General features: G+C 46.0%; 1 long non-coding RNA gene across 1 annotated transcript; it reads left to right on the forward strand.

Moving 5' to 3' along the window:
- The first annotated feature begins 691 nt into the window (after nucleotides 1–691).
- LOC101414019 (uncharacterized) lies at nucleotides 692–19,360 on the forward strand. The gene is made up of 4 exons (XR_187938.2): nucleotides 692–12,918; nucleotides 13,561–13,669; nucleotides 17,476–17,609; nucleotides 17,682–19,360. It is a non-coding gene; the product is annotated as an uncharacterized lncRNA (long non-coding RNA).
- Nucleotides 19,361–21,404: the final 2,044 nt, after the last annotated feature.

Genomic DNA, 21,404 nt, shown 5'->3' on the forward strand with positions numbered 1-21,404 from the left:
GCACAGGGAAACCCACATCTCAGAGGAGGGGGTGTGACGACCTGGTGGACGCACTTCCCTCCCCGACTCCATGTGGCCCCACCTGCCCCCAGTCCTCAGCCCTGTGCCCTGATTCCCAGCTGGACAGGCCCCAGCCATGGTACCAGCTTTCTGCCTGGTCTCTGAACGCTGCTGGCTGTGTTGGCCTCTTGCAGGGGTAAAGGTTGGGATTCAAGTCCTCCACCCCCAACTGCTGCAGCAGGAGCCTCGGTGGCTCCAGAGCCGAGGCCCAGCCCCTTAGGACCCCTGGAGTATCTATCATCTTCTACAGCCACTCTGATGGCCCTGGTAGCATAACCCAAAAGTGCAAAGAATTAACAGCACAAGGGACAACGTTAACCAATGTGAAACAGGACATGGAGGGAACTGGCAGATAAATAGATCACCATCCTCCCTCCAGCACCTCTTCCAGAAGCAGGAGCTCCATACAATCCCTACGGGTGGCTCACCTGACGTAACCAGCTGGGGAGCTTCTCAGGGAGCCGGGGCCAGCTCTGCAGTGTGCTACCTGGCAGGGTAGCTTCCCTGCCCTTCTCCCCACAGTCTTGCTTCCCTGGGATTAGGCCCTCCAAGGAAACACCAGCCCCTGGGCTTTGGCTCAGACTCTGTTTTATTGAAGACCTGGGCTAACACAAGGAGCTTAGATGCTAAATATGGTGAGCACCGTTTATTTCATTAACATTTAAATAGCACTTATTATATGTCAGATATTTTCCAAGGGCCTAAATCATTTTATCCTCAACCAGCCTTCAAGGAAAGCGTTGGTATCTCCATTTTACAGATGAGGAAACTGCAGCACAAGAGAGATTAAGTAGCCATAGAGATCTGCTATATAGCCATTAAGAAATAGAAATAGGATGCAAGCCACATATGTAATTCTAAATTTTCTCGTAACCACATTAAAAAAGTAAGAACAGGTGAGCTTAATTTTAATAATATATTTTACTTACCGTAATATATCCAAAATATTATTGCAACATAGTATCAATATAAAAATTTTCAATGCAATAGTGTACATTCTTGTGTTCATACGAAGTCCCTGAATCTGACGTGTGGTTTAGTCTTACAGCACAAACTGGCTTGCACTTGTCACATTGCAAGTGCTCAGTAGCCACTGTGGCTAGTGGCGCCCCTTCTGGACATGTGCAGACATGCATGGTAGGTAGTCTTGGGAGTGAGTGAGAACAGAGAAAGGAGAAAAGAGTGCCCTCAAATCTTGACTGGCATTCGCTGAGCAGGATATAAATATGAATAAAGACAACCTCTTCTCAAGAAGAGGAAAGAACTTAGTAAGTGAATAGAAAGTTCTTCATTCTTTTTAATTCTATGAAAATTACAACTGCTTATTAGCAAATGCTGACAGAAAAAATAGTGAACAAGCAACAAACAGATATTACAGAAAACATTTTGGCAATAGCTGCTTGTAACTAGTTTAACTCTATTTTGTATTACATGCTATATTAGAGTTCTCCAGAATTGACAAGGTATTTTATATATTACGTATTACATTTTTTCCCTTCTTAAAAAAAAAGATTTATTTATTTCTCCTCCCCGACCTATCTCATTGTTTTGCACTTGCTCTCTGCTCTCTGTTTGTCTTCTTTTTAGGAGGCACCGGGAACCAAAGCTGGGATCAACCATATAGGGGGAAGCACCCAATCACTTGAGCCACCTCTGTTCCCTTCTTATTGTGTCTCTCATTTTGCTTCCTCTCTGTATCTTTTCATTGCATCATCTTGTTGCATCAGCTCGCTGTCTTGCTTGTCTTCTTTAGGAGGCACCAGAATCGAACCTGGGACCTCCTATGTGGTAGGCAGGCGTCCAACTGCTTGAGTCACATCTGCTCCCCACATATTACATTTTATATGTGTGTGTAAATACTAAGATTTATTATAGGATTTGACTCACTTGCCCATGGGGATTGGCAAGTCCAAATTCCATACAGTAAGCAACAAATTGGGAACTCAAAGGGAGGTAATGATGAATTTCCCAGCTAAGGCCTGCTGGCTGTAGTAGAGATAGAAATTCTTTTTTTCTGACTGCTGAAATCCTTGGTTCTCCCTGTGAGGTCTCCCACTGTTTAGATGAGGAGGCTCCTTTCATTGCTGAAGGCAATCTCCCTTGTTGATTGTACACTGAACCAGCCATAGATGCAATCTATTAACTCGTGATTTAAATCCATCTATGAAATACTCTCACAGTAATAATCAGGCCCATGCTTGCTTGACCAAACAACTGGATACCATCACCTAGCCAAGTTGACACAGGAACTTAACCATCACACACACTGTATTAGTCAGCCAAAGGGATACTGAGGCAAAATACCAGAAATGGATTGGTTTTTATAAAGGGTATTTATTTGGGGTAGGAGCTTACAGATACCAGACCATAAAGCATAAGTTGCTTCCCTCACCAAAGTCCATTTCCATGTGTTGGAGCAAGATGGCTGCTGACATCTGCGAGGGTTCAGGTTTCCTGTGTTCCATCCTTCCAGGGTTCCTGCTTCTCTCTAGGTTCAAGGTTCCTTTCTTTCCAGGGCTTGCTTCTTCCTGGGGCTGGCTTCTGTTTCCTCTGCGAGCTTACTTCTCAGGGCTCCAGCTTAAGGCTTCAGCATCAAACTCCAACAGCAAAACTCCAACATCAAAAACCCTCAATTCTGTTCTTTCCCATGCCTTTTATCATGCCCAGGTACAGATCAGATTACAAACATAATCCAATATCTATTTTTGGAATTCATAACTATATCAAACTGCTGCACATGCTTATACTTGAGATTTTTATGCTGTGCACAGATAAAATTTGGATATTTTCTGCTAGCAAAATTGCCACTAATTCGTGCGGTTGAAATAAATTTTCAATTTAGTTCAATTTCACTTTCAGTGATTATTTGCTGAATCCTTGTCATGTGCCAGGCATCATGCCAGCTGCTGCTTCTATTGGAGTAGACGAGAGGGATGAGGTCTCCCCCCTCAGGGAGCTAACACTCTAAGGAGAGAAAGACCATTCATTGATGCAATGACACAGGAGCTTGATTGTTGCTGTCTGTGACTGCAAACAGGGGCACATGGACTTGGAATTGAAGGTCAGGGAAGTGGTGCTAAGCTAGGATCAAAAAGATGTTTAGGAGTTCATTAAGTGAAGGGAGTTGACGGGGTATAAGGAGCCTACACAGCCCATGCAAAAGCCAGTTGAAGAAAGCATGGCACATTCAAAGAACCAAAATAATCTCAGTGTAACTGGATCAGTGGTGCAAGTTGGGACATGGCAAGAGATGAGGACAGAGCTAAACAAGAGACAAGGGAAAGATGGGGATTTTTTTAAACAAAATTTTATTGAAGTGTATCACTCATACATAAACAATACATATAGGAACATTTGTGAACTTACAAAACAAACACATATCATCTTGCAAGGCTCCCATACATCTCCCCACCACCAATACCCTGCATTGTTGTGAAACATTTGTTACAAACTATGAAAAGAGTATCGAAGGACAGGGATTTTAATGTATTTAGATCAGCTTATTGCAAAATGTGGTTCCACTGAGTATGTCAAATTCGTTGGTGATATTTCTCAAAAGTAGGCTCTTATTAGTGCTGGGTGAGCCTGGGAATCTTCATTTTCACAAGGTCCCAGGTGAATCATATGCACATTAACATTTAAGAAATGCTGGTAAAAATATTCAAAAAGTCTTCGACAAGTTTGCCTACTGAAAACAATATTCTCAATGAATTCCCAAGCCCTAAAATAATTATGAGAGAATAGAGAAATATGAACACTAAATATCTATACTGATTTATACTAAGGAATTATTAAGTTGTAAGGTGTCATAAGGCTTGGGGTGTGTAAGGTTTGTAAAAAGAGTCTTGTTTTAGAGATGCATATTGAGATGTTTGTGGCTAAAATGGAATGATGTATGGAGTTGCTTCAAAATTATCTGGGCAGGGGAAGGGAAATGTTAGGAGGTCTGAATGAAACAAGATTGGTCGTGAACTGACCACTGTTGAAACTGGACAGTGTGTACCTACAGACTCATTTTACTATTTTATTTACCTCTGTATGTGTTTTTTCCTGTTCATTAATTTTATTAGTGAAGTCATATTCACAGAAAAAGCATGCATAAAATACATTTCCCATATACCAAACTTTTATTAACACCTTGCATTAATTTGTGGTACATTTGTTACAACTGATGAAAGCACATTTTTATAATTGTGCTGTTAACTATAGCTTACATTAGTTTGTAATATTTGCATTATACAGTCATGTTTTTAAAATTTTATTCTAGTAACATGTATATATATATAAATTTTAGGATTTATATTATATGTTACTTCTGTATGTTTGAAATCTTCCATAATAAAACTTTTTAAAAATGAATTTTCATGTAATTCATTAATTTGATTCATTCATTTGACCACTTTTGCTGAGTCCCTAATATGTGATCAGAAAGGAAGTTTCATGATACACAGGTTTCTCCTTAAAGCCGAGGAACAAGGCAAGGACAACGGCTTCTTTGAAGATAACTTAGAATCCATTCTCACTGGGATCTGAGTTAGGATCTCTCTTTTTTTAATTGAATTTAATTTTTTAATTATCTTTTTTTAAAGTTCATAGATCACACAAAACATTACATTAAAAAACATAAGAGGTTCCCATATACCCAACCCCCCGCCCCCAACCTCCATCATTTTTAAAATTGTATTTCTTTTAAGATACCTAGATCACAAAAAATGTTACATTAAAAATATAAGAGGTTCCCATATACTCCACCCTCCTATCCCCACCCCTCCCACATCAACCTCTTTCATCACTGAGGCACATTCACTGAATTTGGTGAATACATTTTGGAGCACTGCTGCACGGCATGGATAATTGTTTACATTGTAGTTTATACCACCCTTGGTCCATTCAGTGGGTTATGGCAGGATATATAATGTCCAGCATCTGTCCCTGCAATATCATTTAGGACAACTCCAAGTCCAGAAAATGTTCCCGTAATCACATATCTTCTTCCCTCTCCCTACCCTCTGCAACTACCGTGACTACTTCTCCATATCATTGCTACAATTTCTTCCAATACTTGTCACAATCGTTCCATAGTAGAATATCAGTAAGTCCACTCTAATCCATATTTTATTCCTCCATTCTGTGGGCCCTGGGATGGTGATGTCCACTCCACCTCTATATCAAGAGGGGCTTAAATTCCACATGGATGATGGATGCGATTCTCCTACTTGCAGTTGTAGGCACTCTCGGTTCCCTGATGTGGTGGTTGACCATTTTCACCTCTCTGTTAGCTGACTTGGGCAAGTCCAACGAACTAGAGAGCAGGAGTTGCAACTCTGCTGAGACTCAGGGCCCAGCTGCCCATGGTCAGTCCAGTGATTCAAGTCTCTTTAAAGGGTCCCTGAGAATCCGTGATGTTTATTGAGAACCTACTTTGTAGCAGAGTATCTGGCAACCCGATTTCACTCTCATACCAATCCTCTGTGGAAAACCACAGGTTCAGCAGCTGACCTAAGGTTGCTCACCCTAGTGGTAGAGCTGGGTTTCAAATTCGAGCTTGGCTGTCCTCTACGTGGGACACACAGGATGTTTCAGGGCATAATCGGGAACCAGTTTCCAGCTCTCTGCTTCCAAAGGCCCTCTTTCTCAAAACAGAATTACACCTCCTTTGATGAGTCCATGGCCCATAGGGCTCCTGCATCCAGGGTGGCCGTGATAACCATTTTCATTTTCTGACTTTTTTCTTCCCTCTCCCACCATCACTAAAGCACACAAGCTCTTCTGGAAGAGTCTGATGAGAGCAGAGCAAAGAGAAAAACCATCAAAAGCAAAAAATAGCTTTTTTTCCTCCCATTGAAATATGATCAATAAAATATTTTCAGGTATGAAAAATAATTGGGGAAAAATCTATGGAGGAAGTAGGAATAATAATACAAGTTTGAGGAGATAAAATGAGAGTTGTAACCTTTCTCAATGTTAAACGAACATTTTCATCCCTTTTTTTTTTTTGAAGGTACTGGGGATTGAACCCAGTACCTCTACATGGGAAGCATGTGCTCAACCACTGAGCTACATATGCTCCCCTCATCCCTTTTCTTCCCCCAAGATTTATCTTTTATTTATTTCTCTCCCCGCCCCCTCCCCGGGTATCTGCTCTCTGTGTCCTTTCACTGTGTGTTCTTCTGTGTCCGCTTGCATTCTTTGTCAGCAGTACCAGGAATCTGTGTCTCTTTTTATTGCATCATCTTGCTGCATCAGCTCTCCATGTGTGTGGCACTACTCCTGGGCAGGCTGCACTTTTTTCAGGCAGGGCAGCTCTCCTTGCAGGGTGCACTCTTTGTGCGTGGGATTCCCCTACATGGGGGACACCCCTGTGTGGCACGGCACTCCTTGTGTGTATCAGCACTGTGTGTGGGCCAGCTCACCACACAGGTCAGGAGGCCCTGGGTTTGAACCGCAGACCTCCTATGTGGTAGGCGGATGCTCTATCAGTTGAGCCAAATCCGCTTCCCCTCATGCATTTTTAAACGGATTTTAGTAACACGGAAGCCTACGTTAAACCATGGGCTATAGTTAATTGTACAATTATAAATGTGTACTTTCATCAAATGTAACTAATATACCACACCAATGCAAGGGATTAATCATAGGTGGTATATGGGAACATTGTACTTTATGCAAGATTGCTCTATAAATCCACAACTTCTCTAGTTGAAAAAATAAATAAAGCTCAGACAACCTCATTTATATTTTGGTAGAGCTGCAAGAGCTAAACCTTCAAACTTTTAGCCACGCCCCCTCCCAGCCCAGGCAGCTATGGGGAAGAAAGATTATTTGCCCAAGGGAACCCAATTGAGAGGGCTAATGAACCAAATAAACTAACCATAATATTTCAAAGTACTAATTCCATTGTCGAGGAAGATACATTTGCTAATTATGGGGTATTTAGGGATATTTCTGGACATCCTTATGGGTTGGCTTAGACTCAGTTGCTTCTGATAATTAATGTTAATACTTGGGAAATACAAGTATGATCCAATAGTTATTGACAGGCCATGATAGATTAAAGATCTCAAAAAAAAAAGGATTATATCGAGTAGCAAATTATAGATGGTGCACGTGCATCACTGGATATATTTAAAGCTGTGATATAACAGTTTTAAATGTCAGTATTTACTATATGCCAGAACTCACATTCTATGCAGCTTTTTAAAGTTAGATAAACAAATTTTCAACTTCACTTTAAAAAGATGTGGGAGGGGGACAGATGGATCATTTTTGGAAATTATTCTAGGGATTCATATTAAACAAGGTTAAAAGACCACTGCCACTGCCTGTCTGACAAAATTCTATGTTCTTTCCACTTCTCCCTGCTGGCCGCAATGCTCAATACATAGGTGATAATGACGTAAAAATCAGTGAAGTAACTGGCAACTTTTTCTGAACCCTGGAAAGCAGGTAGGAATGTAATTATACGATCCCAGCACCTCCTCTGGGCCCCGCCCCAGCAGAAGCTTTGCACACATCACTCTTCATTGCTCATCGTGGACACTGCTATCCCCATTCTCCTGATAAGGAAATGGAGGCTCAGAGTGGTACTTTACAGCTGGTGAGCACCAGAACCTGAACTCAGCTCCAGTTCTGTCCTTTTTCAAAAACTGTGCTTCTCCATTGCACCGTGCTTCCAGAAGTGGGAGAAGGATTTGGGCCCATGTTGTTTCTTTTTCTAAGAATATAATAGGTCCCCAAGACCCTGCCTAATTCTTTCCTCCAGCCACCACCTAACACTCCCCAAGGTTGTGAGAAGGCCGGGGGTCTGGTTGCCCTCCAGCCATGGGGCAGGCTGGGGCAGAGGGCGGGGGGCAGAGGGCGGGGAAACCATCTGGGGGCGGCCATCGAGTCGGTTCAGCCCTTCCTGGCCTCCTCCTGCTTTCCTGTTTGTCCAGGCAGCGCGTGAGCTGCAAGCCGGCTCCAGGCTCCCTGCCTGCCCCAGCCCGAGGGATCGGGGGAAAGGAGGCAAACAAGGGCAGGAGGGAGTCGCTAGGCCTTGGTGCTGCCCGGGGATTTTCGTCGGATGTTGCGCTCACCTGGAATGCCCCAGAGCTATTCTGGGACGGCAGACATCCTATGGAAATAATGACGTGGAAAGGAAACCAGCTAAAGCAAAATCGCAAGCCCAGTTGTTGCCAGCGCTGCCCCATGTGGCCTGGGCAGGTCCAAGCCAATAGGATCCGGGAGGTGAGGAAGGGACGAGGCTGCCCTGGTTGTCCGGGGACCAACAGGTTCAACCTGAGATGGGCGCAGGAAAAGGAAGCACCCCCACAAGTCAGTGACAAGATTCAAAGGTCCTGGGACTCTGCCTCTTGCCCCTTTGGAAGAGCCTGCAGACTGCGGGAAGAACCACCTGGCTGCGGGGTCCAGCTCCCCTGGTTATTAGCTGGGTGACCTTGGGCAAGTCACTTAGCCTCTCAGAGTCTCCATAGCCTCATGGAGAAAATGGAGAGACTCATCAGAGCTACCCCTGGGTTTCTGTGAGAAACCAGGAACATCAGCTGTTACGTGACTGGTATTGTGCTGACAAATACTGGCAATTCCCTGCCGGAGCTCCCGGGGACTTGGTTAGCACTGTGTGAACTGTGCCTGTCTTTCTTAAAGCTCCTTTTTCACAGACGAACAAGGAACACATACAACCAAGGCTTGTGGCTTCTCTAGGAACGAAGAGAAGAAGCATTTTCCGTATTCTCTTTTCTTGCAGGGTTGGGGAAACTTCTTTCTGAACTGGGTCTGAATAAGTCCCCACTGGAGCCAGCAGGAATAACTGGAATGTAAAGGTGGGATTTAGACATGTTGACATTATGGGCTTGTACAACTCTCTCATCAAAGGGCCAGAGAGAAGGAGTACAAAGGGAAAAGCAAGGTTTTTTTTTTGTTGTTGTTGTTGTTGTTGTTGTTTTATTTCCCCCCCTCCTCCCCCCAGTTGTCTGCTCTCTGTGTCCATTCGCTGTGTGTTCTTCTGTGACCACTTCTATCCTTATCAGTGACACCAGGAATCTGTGTTTCTTTTTGTTGCGTCATCTTGCTGTGTCAGCTCTCTGTGTGTGCGGCACCATTCCTGGGCAGGCTGCACTTTCTTTCGTGCTGGGCGGCTCTCCTTATGGGGCGCACTCCCTGTGCATGGGGCTTCCCTATGTGGGGGACACCCCTGCGTGGCACGGCACTCCTTGTGTGCATCAGCACTGCGCATGGGCCAGCTCCACACGGGCCCGGGGTTTGAACCACGGACATCCCATGTGGTAGGCGGACGCCCTATCTACTGGGCCAAGTCTGCTTCCCTAGAAAAGCAAGTTTTAAAAGAGATTGAGAACTGAATAAAGACAGACAGTGACTAATGTTGGCAAGGACACAGAGCAGTGGGAGCTTTTGCACACGCTGCTGGTGGGATTATAAAATATTGCAGTCAATTGGAAAACGATTGGGCGGTTCCTCAAAATATTAGGCATATATTGGTGGAGGGGTGATTTTGCACATTATGTATGATCATTTTGTAAGCTCACAACTTCTCTAATAAAAAATTTTGAAAAAAACGTTAGGCATAGAGTTATCATATGACCCAGCAATCGTACACATAGCTGTATACCCAAGAGAACCGAAAATATTTGTACAAACAAAAATATCCACATGAATGTTTATAGCAGCACAATGCTTAAGAGCTAAAAAGTGGAAACAATTCAAATATCTGTCAACTGACGAATGGCTAAGTAAATATGGTGTATCCTCACAATGGAATGCCGTTCAGCAATAGAAAGGAATGAAGTTTTGATACGTGCCACAACAGGGATGAACCTCGAACACATCATGCTGAGTGAAAGAAGCCAGTCACAAAAGACCACCAATTATATAATCTCCTTTACATGAAATGTCCAGAATAGGCAAATCCATAGAAACAGAAAGTAGATTACTGGTTGCCAGGGCCTGTGAGGAGACGGCAATGGAGAGAGACTGCTAATGGGGTTGAGGCAGTTTGATATTATTTATGCCTTCCAAAAAGAGATATAGATTATGTTTGTAAACTGGTCTGTTACTCTAGGTGCAATACACTTTGATTGTATTAAATTAAAAGATTTTACGTTTACTTGATTAAATCAAGGTTAGGGCTTTGATTTTACCACATCAGTAGGTGGTGACTCAGTCCCAGCCCCCTTGGTGGGCTATATAAACGGACATTCACTCAAGAACACACAGAAGAAGGAGGAAGAAAGGAGCTCCACGGACACAGAAGAGGAGAGAACTTGGTCATTTTGGTCCTGCCATGTGACAGAAAGGAGAAGACACGAACAGCTAAAGCCCCGGGCAGAGCTGAGCCACTTGCCTGATAGTCTGCAGCTGACGTGACCAGAGCCCTAGCCCTCCGGCCTACAGCTGAGATTGGAAAAAGCCGGAACCTTGAAGCCTTAAGAGGAAGAGGAAGGCTGAACCCCCGCAGAGATCGGCAACCATCTTACTTCAACACATGGCAACAGACTTCGTGAGAAAATACCTCTCGTGGTACCTAGAGTTGGACTCTTTATGACCTTGTAACTGTAAGCTTTTACCCCAAATAATTACTCTTTATAAAAGGGAACAGATTTCTGATACTTGCATCAGTACCCCTTTGGCTGACTAAAACAGGGGTGATGAAAATATTCTGGAATTAGTGATGATGGTTGCATAACTCTGTGAATATGCTAAAGCCCGCTGCATTGTACACTTTAAAAGGGTAAATTTTATGATGTGTGAATTATACCTCAATAAAGCTGTTATGACAGAAAGAAATGGAGAGATAACAAAGGCCAGGGTGTGAAAAGTAATAGAATTTGCTCTAAAGGAACAGAGGAGAAATAAAAGATTGCTTGAAGCGATGAGAATTATAGATTTTCAGGAGCAGCTGTGTGAAAAAAAAATGTTTACGAATTGCAATCAGTCACTGAGGAGAGTTTTTTTTCAGGAAAAAGAGTCTGGGGAAGAAAAAAAGAATTAATTTCTACCTGCAGCAGGTCCCTATAAGCTACCTATACAGAGTTTGAGTTTGTTTTGTAGCCTGGGATTCCCCTCAAGCATAATAGCAGATATTAATAGCATTTTAACTCTAACTGCCCTGCAAGACACATTTTCTTAGGGACTTGTGGGGAATCTTGTAGATAACACACCATGCTAGCACCGTGGGGAATGTGGAGATATCAAGCATGCGGCCCGAGAGCTGTTCCCAAGTCCTCCAGCTGCTGAGCTCACCTCTCCCTTTAGCGTCCTGGTCATCTGCCTAGCGCTCCCATCCCACTTTGGAGGCACCAGTTCAGTCCCCCATTATCCTCCCTGCTGGGTACCTGGGAATTCTCCAGACTGACATCTCTACCCAATCTTGTTTCCAGTGAGTTCTTGATCAGTCACCTCATGGATTTGTTCCCTGCAGCTGCCGTCTGCTCTCCCTGTGGCTTCACCCCATACATGGCAGGGCCCTGTCAGTTTCCTCACCAAAGAGCACCACCATAAGACCTTGGGTGTAACCCACCTATGCCACATTTAGTGAAGATCTCAGGGACTTTTTCTTCAGCCAGCCATTTAGTCCTCATGGCTCCACCCACGGCCATGTTTGCAACAGAGAGCCAGCTCCTCCCTCTCTCCTCCTGTCCCCTCTTTCAGACATTGCCACCCCATACCTCTTTCCTCTTAAGCTTCCAAGAATCTCCATAAATTCCTGTTACTGTACTCTATGGAGCAATTTACCCGTGCTTTAGTCCAGCCTTCTCTCATTTACCTCTAAGGTATAGGCTGGGCCTGATTTGGGAATGGGAAGTGGGAAGAGAGAGAACTTTCCACAACCAAAAGCACCATGGTTTTCCAAAACAGTTCTAACTGCAGTCTTTGGGTACAAGCATCGATTTTCAGCTGTGACACACAGTACCTGTTTCCAAAGGTGCAAGAGCCGGAAACGTGAACACACCCAGGTGGCCGCGGTGGGCTGAGCTTGGCACCTTTGGCCCACTTCTCCTTCCCAATGGACAACTCTTGTGTTATGGAGGGCAGGCCAGCTCTACTGCTCATCGCTTGCCCTCCACCTGGCTGCTGACAGAAGGTCTTGCCGGAAATCTCAGGCACAGCTCAGCCACATCTCCCCCGCTTCTCCCCGCCCTCACCTAGCCCCTCCTCCTTTTCTGCTGTATGGTGATGTTTCAGTCTATTTCCTTTCCACAACCTGGCACAGGTGTGAGTTCTAATGAAAAGCCCTACAGAACCTTAAACCCAGAAACCAGGACCCAGCAGCCCCAGATGCTTTCCAGGACAGGAACTCTCAGGGGCAGGACCCTGCCCCTGGGGTGGATCAGTACCCCTGGGGCAGCACACACGTGTCTCTCCTCCCCCACTCCAAGTGGGGCGGGCAGAGCTGCCATCCACCCAGCCTGGCCCAAGCAGTTTGGCCTCCCCAGGAGACCGGCCCTGATGGTCCCTCTTCCCCTGCTTTCCTGGACCCTTTGTGTAAAACAGTGGCCACTTGCTGAAAGTTTCTTTTGCCTGAGCCTGTTGCTCCACAAGTCTTAAAAGTCTGGGGCTACTGAAATATTCTGGCTTATTGGCTTTGTGGCTTAAAAACTACTGGAGAAGAAAGAATTGAGACAAGGAAAAGGGAAGGATTGCAGGCCCAAGGGTCAGCGCAGCAGAACAAGCAGCCAAAGGCAGGGCAAACTTCTGTATGGAAAGCCTTGCTGTGTCCTGCCCCGTTTCTTGCCTCTTCCCTCCTTGCATTATCCCAGACTTGTCCCTTCTGCATGAAGCTAGAAGAAGCCATCTCCTTCCTGAAATGTCCATTGGAGCTGGCTAGAGAACACACAAGAACAGGTAAGCCCGGGGGCTTAGCCATCACTCTGTGTCTCTGCCTGTTGAGCCACTGGTCACTCAGTGTAGTAGGGAGACTGTGGCACCTTTATCCTACACAGTCCTTCCATTCCTTAGAAATAGGTGAGCAGAGGTTGATGGGATGGAGTGGGCAAGAGTTCTCAACCAGAAGTCCGTGGTATTTGGAGCTGTTCCCCCAATACCTGTCCAATACCTGTGGGCCCAAGGGATTGTGGGCCCTATTCCAAGGAAGGGGAAAGAGGTTGTGGCTCAAGGGTTGGCTCTGGAGTCAGACTGCCTGGGCTCAAATCCACTATTATCCCCTTACCACTGTGTGACCTTGGACAGGGGCTTAACCTCTCTGAGCTCAGTCCCCTCATCTATAAAATGGGTGTAGTGAATGCACCTGCCTCCCATAGTTGCTGGGAGGTGTGAATGAGGGGACCCATGTAAAACCCCATGTCTGGCACAGAGTAACTGTTCAGTTAACACTAAAAAAGGGAGAAAATCATAAAGGAATTGATTTTAAATAGGCACCATTTGCCTGGTTCAGAGTTTTAAAAATTTAAAAAGAGATTGGTATTCTAATTCACGTCAGCTCTGTTCTAAAAAAGCTCCCAGCTCCCTCTTCTTGTTGGTTCACAGCAAAGCACTCCTCTGCCGTTGGAAGGCTAGTGTTCCAGCCAAGAGATAAACATAGTGGACTCTGAAGTGGACGTTGTTCTGCGACAGGCCTGGCTCCAGCTCAGCTGTGGTGAGTATTTCCTCTCTAGCTTTCCAAGAGGTGACAGTCCTGAAAGATAATTAAAAATCAGCTAGCAGAAGCGACCGAGAAAATGATGCTGAACTCTCCGAGTGTGCAGCAGACAGGGCATCCCAGGCTATTAATTAAGCATGCTCACATTTGCATGGTGTGGAGGATAATTGCCATGTTGGCAGCTGTCAGTTCTGATGACTTGTTGAGGGGGCAGGGCAGGGATGCTTTCCAAAATCAATTTCTGGAGTCTAGAAGAATAGTCAACAAACACTTTGTGCTTTACCTTGTTTTATCCTGCATTTCCATGAAGATTCAGGAAGGTCTTGGTATTAATGGTCTCTCACATGGGTGCCATGCCACAGGCTATTCTGACCACTAGCAAAATGGAGAGGCAGAGAAATAAGCATGTGATATTGTGTGACAGGGATCTAGGGGCCCAGAACTACCAGGTATTTGCAGCTGTGTAGTTAGTCTAACATAAATCACCACACTCCAGTCTCTGTGACACATGCAGGTGGAGGGTGACTTAGGTCAAACCAAAGGTAAGGAATGAGGCTGTAATTTGTTTCCATCCCTGGGTCCCTCCAAGGACAAAGGCTGCTGCAGGCAGGGTAGCTGGCTGGGCTGAGCTGTGCCAGAGTCCATGGGGGGCCAACAAGGCTTCTAGATCTGATCAAGATGAGGTTTTCATTCTCATCGAGGCATCATTCTGACAGGTTACTGCCCCTAATAAAGGCATATTCCATAGACTGGCAGCTGCAGTGGGCTCTGCCTACCATCATTTTCTAGATACTGATTAACCCTCTCTCATTCACCCCTACTCCCATCCACATGGTAGGAACAGAAGCTGCCATGTTTTCACAAAGAGGAGACATTTGAACTGTCCAAATGTAGAATTTGACTCAAGGCAGAGATTGAATTGAGAGAGGAATTAGCTTTTCTCCAGTGTTCCAAAAATAGTTAAGACTTGGAATCTGTGGGAGGCCATCATCTCCCATGTAGTCTGGGAAACAGAGAAAGCCTACAGTGAAAATAAAGTCAGATCGTCCTGGAATCTAAGCCCAGCTCTACTACTTACTGAGTGTCTTTGGGTAACCTTTCTGAGCCTGTGAGCTTAATAAACAAGAATACCAGGATTGATCACACAGCGTTGCTGAGAAGCTTACATGAGAAGATGTATACGAGGAGCCAACCACCTAGAGGAGATCAGTGAATGGTGGTTCTCCTTCTTGATTCCTTCCTTAGCTTCCAAGATCAGGCAGTTTTAATTTGCTAAAGGCTGCCAATGGAGTATACCAGAAATGGGTTGGCTTTTACAATGGGAATTTGTTAGGCTAAAAGCTTACAGTTCTGAGGCCATGAAAGTATCCAAATCAAGGCATCATCAGGACCGCCTTTTCCCCAAGCTGCAGCTGTGAGTGATTAGGTACATGGCAGATCACAATGGCAGTGTCGGCTGGTCTCCACCCTCTCCACCCAGCTTCACTGCTTTCAGCTTCTGGCTTCCAGGGCCATCTCCCTCAGCCTCTGGGTTCCTCCCTGTCTCTGTGGCCTTCTTTCTGTGTCTGACTTTTTATTCCTCTGTTTATAAAGGACTCTAGTGAGAGGATTAAGACCCACTCTGGGTCATGCCCTACTGAAGTGACCTAATCAAAAGGAAGGTTCCTTAACTGAGTCTAATCAAAAGGTCCCTTCTACAATAGACTTATATGCACAGGAATGGATTAGCTTTAAGCACAGGGTTGGCTGTAGTCTACGAAAACTTCAAACTGCCACAGGCATGATCTAGGGCAGCCAGGGGGCTGTGGTCCCAATCAATTGTCTACCTATAAGCAGGGACCATATTGAATGCAGAGATGGCCTTGCTGGTTCACAAAGAAATTTATTTTTTTGCCCCTTAGAACATGTATAATTTTGTTAAGGTTTTAGTACAATTCAGTTGTATAAACATTTATTGAGAAGTACAAAGGTGAATAAATAAGAGTCCTACTCTCATCTCACTGTAGCTGCATGTGACATACACAAATTTTAAGATAGCTGCAGGGCCCATGCCTGGGTAATGTGATGGGATAAGGCCAGCTTTGTTGCTTATCCATCAACTATTTGGATAGGGCCAGGAAACCTTTTCCCCTGGCTGCTATAAGAGTGGGATGTTTGATTATTAGTGGGCTACAAGCACTGTTGCTTGGTCAGAAATGACCAGAGCCACTGAGTGTATACCCAGAAGATCCGAGAGCAGGTACAGACGTCTGCACACCGATGTTCATAGTGGTGTTATTCACAATTGCCAAAAGGTGGGGAAAGCCCAGGTGTCCATCAACTGATGAATGGATAAACAAACTGTGGTATATACACATGATGGAACATTAGTCAGTTGTAAGAAGAAATGAAGTCATGAAGCAAATGACAACATGGATGAACCTGGAGAACATTATATTGAGTGAAGTAAGTTAGGCATAGAAAGACAAATATCGTATGATTTAGCTATTATGAACTAAATATTAATATAATGCTCCAAGTCACAGAGTTGATAGCTAGAATATAAGTCACCAGAGAATAGAATGGAGTTAGAGAATGGAAAGCTGAGGTTTAATCTGTGCAGAATTGGTCAAAAGTTATTTATAAACGTTTGGAAGTGAATAGAAATGGTAAAAGCACATCACAAGATTTGTAATTAGTAGTGCTAACATATGGGTATGATAGTAGTTTGTTGTGTTTTTTTTTTTTTTGAGTAATGAAAATGTCTAATATTGATTGAAATGATTAATGCACAATGCTGTGATTATACCAAATGCCACTGATTGTACACTTTAGATAAATTGTATGGTTTATGAACAAAAATTAGGGTGGGTTGGGGGAAAATGGTGTAGGCTGTTATTAATCAATGATGACTAGTGGAGATGTTTCTCTAGCCATGGACTAAGTTTTGGACTGCCTGCACTATTAATATCTAAATTTTCCAGATGAGACCACTAAAGCCAGAGAGATGATGTGATGTGCCTAAGATCACACTACTGTGCCAGGAACCTAACCCGGGTCTCTGATTCTGAAATCCCTTAACCATCCTTTCTACTCTGCTTCCATAGACTTAGGAATCCACCCTTTGCAACTTAAAGTATGGTCCCTGGACCAGCAACATCAGCCTCACCTGGGAGCTTATTGAAAGGGCCTGCTCTTAGGCTCTACGCCACACCTGCTGAATTAGAATCAGCATTTATCCAGATCCCCTGCTGTTTTCTATGAAACTTCAAGTCTGAGACATTTGAGAGAGCATGTCTAGATAGAAACTCCAATTACAGGTGCTAAAGGATGTCAATAGGAATTAAAAGTTAAAAAAAAAAAAAGATTTCTTCGTCAAATAAATTAAATTCAGGAGACAGTGAGTTAAGCCACATCAGGCTGGCTTCTTTGTTATTGGATTTCTTAGAGCCTTTAATAGCTGATTTACATGTTATAATGCTCTAACTAGAAATAGAATTTGCAGTGTTTTTCAAACTTACTTCACCTTTGAAACTCTTTTTTTGTAGGAGCAGCTTGCAAAACTAGCGTACCAAATAATTAATTCACTTTGGGAATGACAAATTTAGACTAACTACATTTAGCACAGCTGTGTAAACGAGGTCCAAAGAGGTTATCGATTTGTCTAAGGTGGCTATCAGTGGATGGTTATGCCAGGATGGCAGTATCAAGCTTCCAGATTCTGTGTATTGTGCACTTTCCAAAGTACTGAGCTGGGAGACTGAGAAATTTGACTCTGATCCTCATCTATTTGCATCCTCAGCTTTTTTTTTTTTTTTTTCCAGTTGCAAGGAAACAAGCATTCTCCATGATCAAGCCAGAGAGAGAAGGTAAAGGGACAGATGAACTGGTATCCAAGCTCCTCCAACTCTACCTGCCATCCCAGAGGCAAACCCACAGCCCCAAGATTGCAAAGCTAGTAAGTGGTAGAGCAAAGAGGGGGACCCTAGTATGTCTGGATCCTGGGCTCATGGTTCCCTCTCTCCTCTAGGTGGGACCTTCTGGCCAGGCAGCCACGCCAGGCCGAACTGGGCCCAGAGACTATGGTAGCATGGAGCCTGAGGAAGGGGCCAGGCCGGCCCCTGGTTGAACCTTGGAAAGCACAACCACAGACCACAAAAATCGTCAGGAGAGAAAAACAGGCAGTGGGGGTATCTGGAGAACTTTCCGGGACCATCTAGAAGTGGACAGGGGCTGAGTAGGTGCTTTCCAATTTGCTGAGGCTCTCAGATGCCAAGGGGTATGTCTGGATCTCAAAGAAGCCATTCCTGCAATCTGCCAATGGTTGGGTAAGGAAAGCCCACCTCCTCGTTGCAAAGCCAGCTCTGCATCTGGGCATCTTGGTGAGAACTCTGGTGAGTGGGAATAGGGTCAGGTAGGCCATGCCCTAATGAGCACCAGAAAGGGTTTATCTCCCCTGACTGCTGCCGCCGGACCAGCCTGTGGTTCCTCTACTTGACTAACCTTTATCTGGACATCAAAGGCTTTTCAGAGTGATCCTTCAAATCCAGTCGGCATAGACTCAGGGGGGATTGAAATCCTCCCCTGAGCACCACTTGCAGGAGAGACGTGGGACCTACCGAGGGCCGGGCCTTGGGCACGGTAGTCTGCACTTACTGCCACACTTGATTCTAATAATAGTCCAGTGAGGCAAGCACTGTTACCATCTTCATCTCATAGGTTAGGCAACAGGAACCCAGGGAATTAAGCAGTCTACCTGAGGTCATCAAGTGTGGGAGAGAGCAGAGAAGAGCGCCCACAGTGTTTGGGCTCCAAAACCCTCTCAGGCAGGAGAATTTTTAGTCTGAGGAACGAGATCTAAGAAGAAAAAGTAAAGTGAGGGTAAGCAAGCTCCACACTCTCATGTGGAGCAGTCCAGCTTCTGGTCCACCCACATTTGGGCTCCCAGCACCCCCAGCAAACTCAGGACTTACCCAGCACTGATGGAATCTGTACAGAAGGTTGGAGCCCAGGCATCTGGTTGTTACAGTTCCTCAGGGGATTACAAGGTGGGGCCCAAGGTTGAGAACCACTGATCCAGTTCATTCTCCTCATTTTATAGCTGGGGACATTGAGCCCAGATGGGTGGAGCTTCTTCCCCAAGGATGGGGAACCCAAACACAGAGGAGTCCAAACCAGGTCTTCTAAGTCTACAGCAGCCAGAACTGGGTTTCAGGACCACCCTTCCCACTTACCAGCCATGTGCCCTTGAGCAAATCATCTACCCTCACCAGGAAATGCTTAAAAATACAGAAACTCTCGGGAAGTGGACTTGGCTCAATGGATAGAGCATCTGCCTACCACATGGGAGGTCCACGGTTCAAACCCAGGGCCTCCTGACCCGTGTGATGAGCTGGCCCACACGCAATGCTGATGCGCTCAAGGAGTGCCGTGCCATGCAGGGGTGTCCCTCACGTAGGGGAGCCCCACATGCAAGGAGTGCACCCCTCAAAGAGAGCTACCCAGCATGAAAAAAAGTTCAGCCTGCCCAAGAATGGCGCCGCACACATGGAGAGCTGACACAGCAGGATGATGCAACAAAAAGAGACACAGCTTCCCAGGCCATTGACAAGAATAGAAGTGGACACAGAACAACACACAGCAAATGGACACAGGAAACAGCAGGGGCGGGGGCAGGGGAGAGAAATAAATAAGAAATCTAAAAAAAAATACAGAAACTCTTGAGATGTCTCTCTTCTTCTTACCCTTGCCACAAGCCAAATTTAGCCCACTTTCTACTGTGTAACAATAGACCGATAAGAGTGTGTGAGAGTGTGAGCCAGGGTGGGATGGAGAATCTGATGATCCTCATCTTCAGGACAAGGCAGGACTGGATGCCCTGGAGGTGTTGTCTGCCTAGGGAGTCCCGAGGAAAGGTCCAGATGCCATTCCAGCCAGGGTGAGAGGCAGCTGGGGAGAGGAGGGGGAAGGCGCATAGGGATGGGATTGCTGCTGCCCAACTGCTCAGGCCGCCTAGAAGTGGGTAATTCCCATCGTTCTCAGGAAGCTGGGCTAGCTGCCACCAGCTGGAGAGTGATGCTGTGTGTGAAAGCGCCCTGGCAAGGTGCTCTGCAGGTAAGGACCGCTAGCGGACAGGCAAGCTCAAACACAGGGAGGGGACAGGAGTCTGAAAATATTCTTGTGCTAGAGAAACCTCGTTGTTTTTTTCCAGAAAGTGGCCCCAACCTGGCTTCCTCCAGATGTGAAGTAGAGGGGATAGCCAAGGGGAGTGCTTTAAAATGGAAATTTTCTGAAAAGAAAATCAAAGATGGCCAAGCCGGTGGGGCAGGCTCTCACCCCGACTCTGTTGCTTTGCCCAACCTGACACACCCCAGCACGGAAATGCTGAGCACAGCACCGTGGAGGCCCCTCCTCTGACGGTTAGCTTGGGTGCCGCTTGCGGCACAGTCGCTGCCACTCCACGGAACGAGCAGAGGCCGCGGAGCTGGAAGTTGTGCGACTGCCTGAGTCAGCCCTGGTCCCCACATGTGGGAACGGCTTGCTGTTCTGAGCATGAGTCTTGTGCTTACAGTTCCACATTCTTCACACAGCGTGCTCCTCAGATGTGAGACAACCACTTCATTTCACGCCCACCCAGAGATGCAAGCATCTGTTGCCATCCTGACGGAAACACTGCCTGGTTGGACTTAAGAAGAGACCATTTGTCAAGTCTCCAGCATGGTACCTACCTCGTCAGCAAGCAATTTTGGCCATGCCCCAGTTTTCATTATGCGCTGCTTTTAGAAAGAAGCCCTGTACAAAAAGTGATTCCCTGTAAGTGTAGGTTATCTGCCCCTCCTCCCACACATACACAGGGTCCTGAGGGGGCAGCTCCCCAGGCCTACTTCATTGGCTGCTAACTTTCCTTTGTTCTATTTCCATCTAGCTCCAGGCCCTTGCCTCCAGGTTTTGAGCTGGCCCCAGTCTTTTCCTAGGATGGAAGGCCAATTCCTCTATTGCAAGAGATACCAGGAGTGGTTGAGTCAGAGGCCACCAGGTTTTGGGGGAGTTCTTGTAAACTTTTAATGGCCCAAAGTACCCAAGGGCCTGGGATTTGATGGAAGAGGCACCATCTTCCTCATGGAACTCAGGACTGGGAAGACTTGCTCCTGGCTGCCCACCCCTTCATGGGTCCAGGAATCTGAACAATGGACACACTGGCCCTGGGTGCAGAGGCAGGGGAAGTGTTTGGAAGGGAGTCTTGGCCTCCCACAGACCTGGGAAGTGCCAGGACTTAGCTCCCCAGTGAGGCCTGTGTGTGCTGGCAGCTGGGAGTCAGGGCTCTGGGGCCACTTGGCTGCCGGGGTGCTGGGGTGAGCTGCCCTGTGGGAGCCGGTAGTCCTGATGCAGGAGGAGCCCTTCCCAGGGGGAGGGGAAGGGCTCTGGATTCTGCAGCTATTCATGGACTGGTCCCTCCCAGGGCTCCTGTGGCGTCAGAACCATTTCACCAGCACCTGCCGGGGTTAGCGGCTCAGGGCTGAGTGCTTCTGGAATGTGGAAAGAGGGCAGAGATGCAGAAAGAGTCATGTAGGCTTCCTTCCAGCAGCGTCCAGTCCCCCACAGCACTCTCAGCGGCCCAGAGCAGCCGGGGCTCACGGGAGGCTGTGATTCACTCTGGAGTTGCCTCCAGCCTCCCGGGCCACAGCATGTATGTGGGTCAGGAAGACGGAGGCTCTACCCCATAGCTGCTACCTCCCAGCTGAGTGCTGTGGAC

This window comes from Dasypus novemcinctus, chromosome 17 (genome assembly GCF_030445035.2).
Source record: "Dasypus novemcinctus isolate mDasNov1 chromosome 17, mDasNov1.1.hap2, whole genome shotgun sequence".
NCBI classification, from domain to species: Eukaryota; Metazoa; Chordata; class Mammalia; order Cingulata; family Dasypodidae; genus Dasypus; species Dasypus novemcinctus.